The sequence below is a fragment of the Eptatretus burgeri genome, chromosome 6 (genome assembly GCF_056783735.1).
Source record: "Eptatretus burgeri isolate ZD-2024b chromosome 6, Ebu_testis_v1, whole genome shotgun sequence".
NCBI classification, from domain to species: domain Eukaryota; kingdom Metazoa; phylum Chordata; class Myxini; order Myxiniformes; family Myxinidae; genus Eptatretus; species Eptatretus burgeri.
Window position 1 is genome coordinate 18,374,777 of NC_140966.1, and position 10,042 is coordinate 18,384,818.

General features: G+C 49.0%; 1 protein-coding gene across 4 annotated transcripts in view; it reads right to left on the reverse strand.

Annotated features, from left to right (window-relative positions):
* The window catches only part of NAT10 (N-acetyltransferase 10), a 208,476-nt gene that overhangs the window by 165,157 nt on the left and 33,277 nt on the right, over positions 1–10,042 (reverse strand). The gene's annotated exons all lie outside the window — the stretch shown is intronic.

Sequence of the window (10,042 nt, forward strand, 5' to 3'; positions counted from 1 at the left end):
GGAACAATAATGATGAGAGAAGAAATGCAAATATTTTACAAATACCTAGTTTTCATGAACTTGTAAAAATACAAATCAATGTTATTAAAACATATTACAAACTATAAGGGCACTCTTTGACGTCGCCAGATTAGGCCTCCGCCCACATTAATACAAGATTATAAATACTTATACCAAGTTTGATTTAAATCCCTGAACCCACATTCAAAGTATTAAACAATTCTAGCTGCAAGACCATGTGTCCGATCAGGTTGAAATGTAAAACATATATTCCCCATGACTACGAGATCATAATTTTGACGTTTTACGTCGATTGAAGAAGCGGTTGAAGAGAAATAATTTTTTTAAGATAAAGATGTTCGTTCAATCCAATATGGCTGCCAGACGATGGGACCTATTATTTATTCATGAACACCCAGGTATCCCGAAGGCTTGTGGAACATGTGGGTGAAGCTTCCCTCAAATCTGTCAAACCGTTCTAGAGGAGAGAATTTTTAAAGGTTTATTCTTCAACAAAAAAAATCATAGCTGTCAAACCATGTGACCGATGACATCATAGGTGGAGAACTTTTTGGTCCTCATGGATAGACAATCATACCTGTAAAATTTCGCTTCGATCTGTTTAGCTGTTTCGGAGAAGAAGATTTTCGAAGGTTTTTCATGTGAAAAACGATATTGCTGCCAAAACCACATGACTGATGACATCAATTTTTTCCCCCATACAATTTAGTCCCAGATGAACCTCAAAAATTTTCACACTGATCAGACAAAGCGTTCGACATATGTAATTATGAGGTGATAATGTAGCCATCTATGACATAAAAAAAGCACTTGTTTCCATTGGGGAGTACTTCACGTGTGCAAAGTTTCAATTTTTTCCATGGGGCAGTTTCTGAGATACAGAGATCCAATTTTTTTTCATTTTTTTCAACATGGCTGCCACATCACGTGAACGCTGACGACATAATTATTAAAACATTCTACATGAGTAGTCGCACCTATGGTAAAAATTATGTATCAATCGCAAAAGCGGTTGCAGAGAAAACAGAGAAAACCAGCACAGACAGACGTTCGTATGGCCAAAAAGACGGACAACCAGAAAACATAAGGCCACCGGAGACTTCATCAACGGACGCATAAAAAAAAAAATGTGGTAGCTTGTTCAGCTTCAAATCGAATAAATAGATCATAAATAGCGATTTAAATCAATGCTTAATCACGATGACTAATACTGTACGACAATGCCACCAACTAATCCCACATCTTTGTGAAGCTGGCCGAGACTAGGTTTGATCACCACGATGACTATTGGGTGGTCGCTAGACGACTGTGATTCTCAAGTTTTCCTGCGATGTAATGGACAGTCTGTTTGTATGTTATGGACAGCTCTGGAGGCCAGAGGAGTAAACCAATTTTGATGAAACTTGACTGGTAGGTTCATACCAGGATCTAGTTGTATGCTTTTGAGCACCGTTGCTATGGACAACACCGTTGCCTAGCAACGGGACTTTGAAATTTTTGAAAAAAATCCGAAAAACATTTTATACATATTTTTTTCGATAATTCAAAAATCGGCTGCTGTGCTTTTATGCGCACTATAATCAACCTCTTTGTCAAAAAATTTCAGCCTGATCTGTCAAAAACTGTATGACTAGTATGCAATTATATAGCAACCACCCATGTCGCCTACCAGCTTGTCTGTTTGTTTGTATGTAATGGACAGCTCTGGAGGCCAGAGGAGTCAACCGATTTTGATGAAACTTGACTGGTAGGTTCATACCAGGATCAAGTTGTATGCTTTGAGCACCGTTGCTATGGATGCCACCGTTGCCTAGCAACGGGACTTTGAAATTTTTGAAAAAAATCCGAAAAAAAAAATTTTTTTAGAAAATCAAAAATCGGATTTTATACTGTTACAGCTGTGGAAATTCACAGATCACCATATAGGTCCTTAGATCAGTTATGCCGATAAGTTTGTGTTCAGATAGATATCCCCACCGTTGTCTAATGGGATATATTCGTGCAACAGGGCTGTGAATCTTCAGTTAGCCGTTTTTCTTTCGCTATCGTTATTTTGGACCAACCACTTCACAACAACCACGATCAACACCACCACCTTCTCGTCAGCCGCCAACATCCGCACAGATAACGAACAGCCACCTTCACAACAACCACCTTAACCACCACTGCCCAACCACACCACCCTCACGACCACCACAAACGCCAGCATCAACCATCTCCACATCATCGCCTCACCACCTTCTCCACACCCGCATTTCAACGACCACACCACTACTTCCAGAACCACACCACAAACCTCTCCACATCAAATAACGTGTCTGCCATGGATGCTCGTCAGGAGAGGAAACAAAGGCAACGGTAGGAAAACCCGTTGCCCCCGCGGAGTGCGGGCAGAGCCACAGCGCCGAGGAGAGAAGTTCCGATAGCGCTGGGATTTCCCCTTCCCCCTTTTCTTGCTTTCCCGCGCGCCGGGACGGGGGAGGGGTGAATCGGGCCAGGGGTCAAAGTTGAGGTAAAGGAGGGGCCTCATTTTGGGTGTAAAATGACCCCGCGCACTCCGAGGAGAAGGGCGACGCGCCGTGGGTATAAAGTGCGGGCTGAGGAGAGGGTCGCGAGTGAGTCGGTGGAGAGTCTGTCGGGGTTCGGAGCGCCTGGAGCCTGGAGCCTGCAGTTTTTGGAGAAGCTGAGGAGAGCGGAGGAGACGCGAATGTGGAGCACGGCCAAGCCTGCTGTGCCACGCGGAGCTGCGTGTTCATGTTCGGGACGTGGAGAGAGCCGGAGAGAGCTCGCCAACCAGCACCGAATGGTCTGAGGTGAAGGTAACCTGCGCGGCCTCTTGGAGCTCCTTCGGTCCTCAAAGCTCCATGTCATAAAGACCCCGAGAGGTCCAGTCTACCCCCTCGTCTTTGAGGGGGTTTTTCCTTGCTTTTCTTTGTATGAAAGTTGTTGCGCCGAGTCCGTGAATTAGAACTGTGTATAAGTGTGTAAAGAATGAATAAACGGTCGTAGTTCCTGTTCATTGTTTTTGTTGACTGTATAATTGCATATGTGCATGCTTGTATACGTGCCTGCATGAATACCTGACTGTATACGTGTGTGAATAAATGTGCTTGTTTGAATGTTGACTTGTTGGTCGCGTCATTTTCCCTCCATTGAACTGCCGTATTGCATTTCGGAATAATAGCGGGCTTTTTAATAGCCGATAATAGAATCGGGTCCAGCGAGGCCTCGCGATAATACCCCGCTCGGTTATCCCAAAACGGAGTGAGCTGCTTAAGCGGCTCGTGTCCAAGCAGGCATCGCTGAGGTACAATCTCTTGGTAATCTACAGGCGCGAATAATTAGGTAAATCGATTATTTGGCGATCGGACCCTGTAGCGCGGGTAGAGTGCGGACAAGGTTGTGGTGTGATTGGAGCACACCAGTGACTGGTTTTCGGTGTTGTTCCGGAAAGTCGCGACTGAATTGTCCGTCCGGTGAGCGGACGGCCGAGATTCGGTTAAACACGGCTGTTCGCACGCTGGCAGGCGAGAATTCGTAACACTGGTGTCAGCGAGCAGGAAACAAACTCTCCCGTCTCCAAACAAAATTAACGGGAATCCGATCAAGGGTGTGCGAAGCAACCCTCCGTGTTCCCCAAAGTACGGGCTTTTAAAATTTATTCCGATACGCAAGATGGCGGTTCAAGGCGAACGGGAGCAGCGGGTATTAGATTTAGAAATGTTAGACTCCATGGCCCAGGATGAAATGACCATGCAAAACATGCCTATTATGCAGGTCGAACTTCCCCCACGACTGAACCGAGAGCCCGAAATGGACGCGGCGGTGGTCGCGGTGTTTAACACGCCCCCTTCCCCTCCTCCGCCAAAATCCCTCCCCGATCCCCAGCGAAACTGCGACCGATGAGGACAGATCAGTTGCGTTGAGCGGAATGGCCCAGATATTGGCAATGCTGGCAGAAATGAAAACAAACGCACTCGAAGCGAAAAACGAAATGAAGACAAATGCGCAGGAAATGAATGCGAATATGAAAAAAATGAGGGATGAAATGCAGCGCATAGGCCGAGGCCTGCAGGCGGGCATGAAGGCAATAATGGTGGTTGCCAGGAGCGAAACGCGGGCAGTGGAGCACAAGGTGGTGGCGCCATGTGCTGTAGCGAACGAGCTGAGGGGGAGTGTGGACTGTGTCAGCCCCGCAGTGGAGGACAAAATAATTTGTGAGACGTGTAGGACGAGACACGTGGAGGTGACTACGACGGGAAAATTAATGGTGACAGAGACACGGATAACAAGGGAAGAGACGGAGGTAAGGAATGAGGTAACGGAGTTGGCAGAGACACAAAGGGAGACGCAGGAATTAATAGAATTAACAGAGACGCGGGAGATAGAAAAAGTAGAGGGGAGACTACACGATAAAGACGGGGTGAAAGACGAGCACACACAGGTGGAATTAGCGAGGGACAATGAAGGGGAGCTCGGGGAATGTGTCGTGACCCGGTGCAAGCAGCCGGATGGCCTCATTCAGGAATGGAGGGAGACGCTGTGCTCCCTTGAAGCGGATCTCGACCAGGTGGGTCCGGTCGAGCTTTGCGAGGTAGAGGGGCGAGTGCTGTAGACGGGTACACACGGAGCTTGGGGGGTATGGAGGCCCGGGAGCGGTTGTGGCGCGAATCCCCAGCGTGAATGTCCGGGTGTGCGTGTTCACGAGTGTGGCAAAATGCGTGCTGAAAAGTGCGCATAGCAGGGGTGAAAGGCTGTGTGTTAGAAGAACAGTGAGTGTGAGTGTGAGTGAAAAGGTGTGTGAGAGCGACACCGAGTGTGGATGAAACACCGTGTGTGGATGGAATCGCGTGTGTGGAAGAAGCACGCTGTGTGAAAGGGACCGCGTGGGTGAGTAAAATGGTGTGCGTGGTTGCGAGTGTGCCGAAATGCGTGCTTCCCAGCACGCCGTGTGTGGATGAAACACCGTGTGTGGATGAAGCACCATGTGTGAGTGGAACCACGTGTGCAAGGGAAATGGCATGCGTCAGTGAAAGGCCGTGTGTAGATGAAGTACCATGTGTGAGTGGAACCACGTGTGCGAGGGAAATGGCATGCGTGAGTGAAAGGCCATGTGTAGATGAAGCACCGTGTGTGTGTGGAACCACGTGTGCGAGGGAAATGACATGCGTGAGTGAACGGCTGAGTGTGAGAGAAACCGTGTGTGTGAGAGCGCTGTATGTGAGGGAGATGGCGGTTGGCATGCGCGAACATGCAACCGCATGTCCCAGTGTGAATGTCATGTCAAGGTGTGTGAGCGTCGTGGCACATGGGAGTTTGTGCGCGAGGGTGCGATGCGACGGAGTCTGACGGTGGACAAAGGCCGAGTAGCGGCCGTAGCTATTTTGGGAACCGTGCCGGGTTTGCATGGCAGCGAGCGCGAGGTCCGTGCTGTGCTACGCACGAGGCTGCCGCGTGCGCGGCTACGCGAGTGAAATCCGGTCTGGAAATGCCGCGGTGGATTCGAGCCGACCCCGCACACGGACAGAAGGTAGGCAGGGATAGACGAATTTGGACCGGATCGGTTCTCCATGCGAGCGTGTTTGTGAAACTCCGACAAGTAGAGCAAATGTGTTCACGTGGGGAACCCCTCGAAATGCGAGGCTTGCTTTGGATGCGCAGGGTGACGTCGTGGCTGCATGGTTGGAATCCGGCAGGAGGGGAAATCCCTGCCGGATGTTACCGCCCGAGAAGGGATGAGGTGCGCGAAGCGCGAACAGCTGCCATGATGTCACAGAGAGTAGAGCGCAGGTTGCGAGTTGCCGCGCTGTTGCACGCATAAAAAAAAGCAAGCCTCGCTTCGGGTGAACAGGATTCCCTGGGCAAGGGGTGGAAGACCCCCTTCCGAGGACACAGGACACCACTAGTCTGGGGGAAGGGTTAGCTTAGTTAGACCGGCTTCATGGGGCAGGGATAAGTCCTCATGGGGCCTGTGGAATGGATTAGTTAGAGGGATTTTAGGTCAGATTCAGGATGGGAAATGATTTTGAGGACAGAGACAGACTTTGGATGTGTAGTGGGGACGTAGCTTAGCTACGTAGTATTAAAAGGACGTGCTGTATTTTAAGGGATGACGAGGGAGCACGAAGTAGATAGGGAATTTAGTGAGAAGAATGGCGGTGATCAGCGATGTGAGAGATGAGTTGAAGAGTGGAAAAATGTACTTGGTGAGTGAGTGAGGCCAGCGAGCCTGTGTGCATGGAGTGAATGTGGTATGCATGGTGCGATGAGTGATTGGGGGAGGAGTGATTCCCACCCAAGGGACCCCGGGGTCAGTGTAAAGTGAGTTAGTGGGTTGGTCAAATTGACAAAATGGAGGTCGTTTTGCTGTTGGTGGGAGCGTAGGCTCGAAACCCATTTGGAGGGGTGCAGGAGCCCTGTTGACGGGCCCGGAGCGTGGCAGCGAATGGTGAGTATCACTTAGTGGGTACCCCGGGCTAGTCAGCCATGGTAGGCCAAGGGTCCATGGGGGGCCGGGATAGTGTATTGGGCACGGGTGGGCCCGCATGATGCTGGGCCCGGGGCGCCATTGGCCGCGTGGGCAGTGCATTGGGCACGGGCACCCAGGGAAGGGGCCCGGGGTGCCAGCCTGCCACGTGAGCATTTCAGGGGAGTAGCCAGGGAGGGCACTCCCCAGTGTTTAGGGAGTTGGTAGGCTCGGAGGCAGTTGCAGGGCCCGGGGGTGCCATCGTTGGAGAATCAGCAGAGGTTAGTTCCTGCCAAGGGAGCCACGCATCCCAGCCATGAGACTGTGCGAGGGCACGAGGGAAAATTGGAGGGCATGGCCCAAAATTGTGAGGACACCAACACAGGCGACGGGAATCTTAGTTGTTAGAACCAGCAGTTTAAGCGAGAGGTGCTTTTGGAAAGCCCCGGGGTAATTTAAGGTTAATAAACGTTAGGGTAGATTTGGAAGTGTACCCCTCCGCACCATCCATCCCTTCGCTCGTTGTGGGCCGCTGGACTCACCATGGTAAAGGAGATCGCTGAGATCTGAGGAGGCCATTCCGAGGCTTAGATTGGGCCTCGACACAGGACCCGATCTCTCCCTTATTCCCGTCCAGGAAGGGAACGTAGGGGTTGGGAGTAGGCTTGGTAACAGGATAGGTTGGCCGGACAGGGAAGATAAAGGGGGTGAGGGAGACGAGTTATAGAAGGGACAATAAAAATAAAATAAACCAATATCACCTGCAGGGTGACCCGTATCTTGCCAAAAGGTGACCACGTGTGACTTCTTTAAGGTCACACTGAGGTGAACAGAGCTGCTATCCACCAGGAGCGACTCCTTGAGGAATATCTGCCTACGAGAGATTCCGATGAGAATCGTTCTACAGAGTAACCATGAAAAATATGCGTTTGCCTCATAACGTCACCAAATTACGTCATAATGTCTCAAGCTTGACATATCTAGAAAACACTCATCGAGGTGTTCAATTTGAGGTACTACACGATATGGTTCCTAAAACTTGAAAATTTGACCTTGGGGTCAAATATGTTTGACCTCAGGCGCTAACCATGAAGGTCAAGGCCAATCGCCACCAAAAATTAATCAGCTGAGCGCCAGACCATGAACTATATTCCCATGAAGTTTGGAGATGATTCTATTAAAATTACTCAAAAAATAAGGGTTTCGTCGACTCCCCTGATTTGTGACAAAGTGACCTTGACCTTTGACCTTGAAAATTTTATGCGCTGAAAGGGACCTCTATAGGCCTCTGATATGCGAAGTTACAAAAATTTCCAATGATAACTGTGCTCTGCAGAGTGATTTATACGTGATTACAGACAAAAAATAAATAATAAAAAAACATATGAAGGTCAAGGCCAATCGCCACCAAAAATTAATCAGCTGAGCGCCAGACCATGAACTATATTCCCATGAAGTTTGAAGACGATCCGATAAAAAATTACTCAAAAAATAAGGGTTTCGTCGACTCCCCTGATTTGCGACAAAGTGACCTTGACCTTTGACCTTTGACCTTGACCTTCAAAATTTTGTGCACTGAAAGGGACCTCTATAGGCCTCTGATATGTGAAGTTCCAAATGTTTCCAATGAAACTGTGCTCTGCAGAATTTTTTATACGTGATTACAGACAAACAAACAAACAAACAAACAAACAAAAAAAACATACAAGCTGACTAACATATCTTGCAAAAACTTCGTTTTGGCAAGATAATAAAACAAAAAAATAAGTTGGGAGTAGGCTAGGACAGGATAGGTTAGCCGGCCAGAGACTATAATGGGGGTGAGGGAGACGAATTGTAATGGGGGAAATAAAATAAAACAAAGAAAAAAATAAGTTGGGGCTAAATTTGTTTTGCAAAATAAGGGGAGTGGGTATGGACAGAGACAGGCAAAGGCGATAGGTTGGGAGGGAGACAGTAGGGTAGGTCCGAGCCCGCCTTCCGAGTGGCCAGCACCACCGCACTCCCTCCACACACCTGCAGGACGGGACAAGAGGCCAGCCAGCTTCACCTGCCGGCCTGTTTTGCTACAAGGCCTGTGCCGCACGGAAAATGCCCCTGCGCGCTCCGAGGGGAGGGGCGACGCGCCGTGGGTATAAAGTGCGGGCTGAGGAGAGGGTCGCGAGTGAGTCGGTGGAGTGTCTGTCGGGGTTCGGAGTGCCTGGAGCCTGGAGCCTGCAGTTGGTGGAGAAGCTGAGGAGAGCGGAAGAGACGCGAACGTGGAGCACGGCTAAGCCTGTTGTGCCGTGCGGAGCTGCGTGTTCGTGTTTGGGACGTGGAGAGAGCCGGAGAGAGCTCGACAACCAGCACCGAATGGTCTAAGGGGAAGGTAACCTGCGTGGCCTCTTGGAGCTCCTTCGGTCCTCAAAGCTCCAGGTTTATAAAGACCCCGAGAGGTCCAGTCTACCCCCTAGTCTTTGAGGGGGTTTCTCCTTGCTTTTCTTGGTATGAAAGTTGTGGCACCGAGTCCGTTAATTAGAACTTTGTATAAGTGTGTAAAGAATGAATAAACGGTTGTAGTTCCTGTGCATTGTTTTTGTTGGCTGTATAATTGCATATGTGCATGCTTGTATACGTGCCTGCATGAATACGTGTGTGAATAAATGTTCTTGTTTGAATGTTGACCAATTTGTCACGTCATTTTCCCTCCATTGAACTGCCGTATTGCATTTCGGAATAATAGCGGGCTTTTTAATAGCCGATAATAGCATCGGGTCCAGCGAGGCCTGGTGATAATACCCCGCTCGGTTATCCCAAAACGGAGCGAGCTGCTTCAGCGGCTCGTGTCCAAGCAGGCCTCGCTGAGGTACAATCTCTCGGTAATCTACCCGCGCGAATAATTAGGTAAATTGATTATTTGGCGATCGGACCCTGTAGCACGCGGGTAGAGTGCGGACAAGGTTGTGGTGTGCTTGGAGCACACCCGTGACTGGTTTTCGGCGTTGTTCCGGAAAGTCGCGATTGAATTGTCCGTCCGGTGGGGGTACGGCCGAGATTCGGTTAAACATGGCTGTTCGCACGCCGGCGGGTGAGAATTCGTAACAATACAGACTATAATCAACCTCTTTGTCAAAAATTTTCAGCCCGATCCATCAAAAACTGTATGACTAGTATGCAATTATATTACTATATGCTTTGACCCCAACGTTCGCGTTGGGATTCCCTAACGTAGGGTTAGGGAATCGAACACAAATGATGAATGGACAGTTGCTCGTCATGTTCCGATATGGAACAATGAACCGCAAAAATGCCATCTGATGTGTTCTCTTATCTACATATTTCAAATTTGCCTTAGTCTAGCGACCACCCATGTCGCCTACCAGATTGTATCACTAGTTAATGTCAGTGAGACATATACTACAGTCATGCGCCACTTAACGACGGGGATACGATCTGAGAAATGCGTCGTTAAGCGATGTCGTCATTGTGCGAACATCATAGTGTACTTACACAAACCTAGATGGTATAGCCAACTACACACCTAGGCTAGATGGTGTAGCCTATTGCTCCTCAGAT